Here is a 3,160-nt window from a genome sequence, read left to right on the forward strand (position 1 = left end):
TCCCCCCTGTCCCCCTCCACTCCATTCGCTCCACCAAAGCCGCCCTCCCCGCCGCGCCGATACGTCGGCGCCGCGGTTCGGCGATCCTCTTGCTCCCACGGTACGCTCTTGTAGACTGTCGTCCTCTAGCCGTGCCGCCACCTCTGGCTACTTTCTTGTGGAGGCGCACGGCGGTCAGCGCCGCCACCGCTGGCGACGTTCGTGTGGAGACGCATGGCGGTCAGCTTCTCCCACGGTACGCGCATTCTAGACTAAGGCCCCGTTCATGTTGGTGTAGCGCTGAATGTTAGTTGATAGATGCTATTAATCTCACTGTTTGCCGAAGTAGTTTACTGTCAATATGCTCTGCTTAAGAAGCTTCCTTGCCTTGTTTTGCACTCAATCTCCTTAGCTGAGATGGCATGCCAAGGCCGATTAGTTGCTAAAATATCCTGCCATATATTTATTATGACGTAGATTGCCACGGTCTAGTAGCCAATCTGTTAGCTGAAATAGCTCTACACCATTTTATACTCGATCTTTGTTGCTGTGATGGCCTTCGATAGTTCGATGGCTGTGTGCTCGGCCTCATTGACTGTTGAAATAGCCTACCATAATTTGGCACTCAACTATGTTTGCTGAATGAGCTTTACATATATTTCGTTACTTAGATCTGCTCGTCCAAATATCTTGCCATAGCTTTAGACATCGACCTAGGTATATTTTTTCTGAACTTCATAAAAAAGCATATATGTTTTTCCTGTAATATCTAGTAGAAGAACTAATTTGTATGTCTAACAGATGGACAGGACTTGGATAACTTCTGCTCGAAGATTCTCCGTTGCATATGTCGAGGGGGTTGAAAACTTCATGAACTTTATCAGAGCTGAGTACAATGGTCCGAAATCAGATGTGCTCTGCCCGTGTAGCAGTTGTATGAATTCAGTTACAAGACCCCAGTCAACTGGGCAAAATCATCTACACTTGTATGGGATGTCGGTCACATATACTAGGTGGGTTCATCATGGTGAAGCTGTGAACGTCAATGTTATTGACTATGTGGAAGCAGCAGATCACCATCTTGATCTGCCTGATGCTTAGGTGGAAGAGGAGGAGGAAGTGGTGGTGGCGGAGCCAGTGAGTTTGACCAACATTTAAACAATGCTATGAAATTAATGCTCGTACATTCCGTGAACTTTCACCTGCAGAAGAAAAATGGTGGGCCCGCATGTTGGAACAATGCAACGTTGCTGTCACCCCAGGAAATAAGCTGCCAGTATTCTCAGCTATGGTCACCTTTCTTCAGGTGAAGACATCTGTGCGGATGACCAACAAATCATTCGATGCCATGTTGGCTGCTTTCCGCGAATCTTTCCCAGATGCGTTTGAGCTGCCACACACCTACAATAAAATGAAGAATTTCCTTCGTGCAGTTGGAATTGGATATGATATGATCCATGTTTGTAAAAATAATTGTGTTCTGTTCCGGAAGGATTATGCCAACTTAAGTGAATGCCCGAAATGCAAATCATCAAGATGGAAAGATGGCGATGCTGTGAAGAGGATTCCTCATAATGTTCTGAGACATTTTCCAATTACACCAAGATTGCAGAGGTTGTTTCATGATGCTGAAACAAGAGAGGATGTACTGTGGCATTCTAGGAACCAGGAGTACAGAGATCAGAATGTAATGATCCATCCATCTCATGGTAGTGAGTGGAAAAGCTTCAATGATAAACACAAAGAGTTTGCTGCTGACCCGAGAAACATTAGACTTGGCTTAGCTTCAGATGGATTTAACCCGTTTGGCCACCAGAGCGCCACATATAGCATGTGGCCAGTGCTTGTTATCTCTTACAACATGCCTCCAAATGTCTGCACCAAAGAATCAAACTACATGATGGCCTTGCTCATCCCTGGTCCAAAAAGTCCTGGAAAGGGTTTTGATTTGTTCATGGAGCCTCTTATGGAGGAACTTCAAGAGCTATGGAAGGGTGTTCTCACTCGATACCTATATAGCAGCCCACCAGCTGATTTCTTTCTGCGTGCTGTTATAATTTGGTGCATCCATGATTATCCGGCTTTGCGCACTATGTCAGGGCGAACGACACATGGTTACAATGCATGTGTTCGCTGTGACAGGAATCCACTGTCATACGCAATACTTAGCAAGATCTGTTACATTTGACACCGTCGTTTCCTTGCCAAGGACAAGCCGCATCCTAGAAAATACCGAAGACATGTGTTCAATGCAAAGCATGAAAACCGTGATGCGCCAAAGAGGCTCACCGTCGATGAGTTGCAAGTGGAATTAGAGAAGGTCAGGCATATTACACCAGGAAACCATCCTGGTAATGGTAGCGGGAAAAGGAAGCATGGAAGGGTAGAAGAGACATTATTGTTTACCAGCAGGTCCACTTTGTGGGACTTGGAGTATTGGAAAGATTTGGATCTGTGGCATAATCTTGATGTGATGCACATTGAGAAAAATATATGTGACAATATTATTGGCACACTTCTTAATATTGAAGGTAAGACGAAAGATACCTTAAAATCTAGGATTGATTTGACACACCTGGGTATCAGAAAGGATTTGCAGGTGCAAGATGAACGTAAACCACGGGATATGGCACCAGCTATGTACGTCTTGAACAAGGTAAAAAGAAAAGAATTCTGCGAGGTCCTGTCACATGTGAGATTCCCAAATGGATTTGCTTCCAACCCTAAAAGGAGAGTCAGTGCAGATGGAAACAAGGTACAAGGGTTGAAAATTCATGACTGCCACGTCCCACTTCAAAGGGTTTTACCTGTTATCCTTAGAGGATTGGGCCGCCCTGACTTATACAGAGCAGTTGTAGAGTTGGGACAATTCTTCAGCGAACTCTGCAGTAGGAATATCAGGATAGATGCTTTGGAGCATCTTAGAGACAAGATACCAACTATCCTATGTGACCTTGAGAAGATATATCCTCCAGCCTTCTTTGATGTGATGGTGCATTTGGCTGTTCATCTACCTGATGAGGCACTACTTAGAGGTCCAGTACAATATGGCTGGATGTACCCTATTGAAAGGCGGCTAGGCACTTTCAAGGGCTATGTTAGGAACAGAGCTAGACCTGAGGGTTCCATTGCAGAGGCCTATATTGCTATAGAAGCGTTGACATTCTGCTCAAAAGACATT

Source organism: Triticum dicoccoides, chromosome 6A (assembly GCF_002162155.2).
Source record: "Triticum dicoccoides isolate Atlit2015 ecotype Zavitan chromosome 6A, WEW_v2.0, whole genome shotgun sequence".
In the NCBI taxonomy this organism is placed as follows: domain Eukaryota; kingdom Viridiplantae; phylum Streptophyta; class Magnoliopsida; order Poales; family Poaceae; genus Triticum; species Triticum dicoccoides.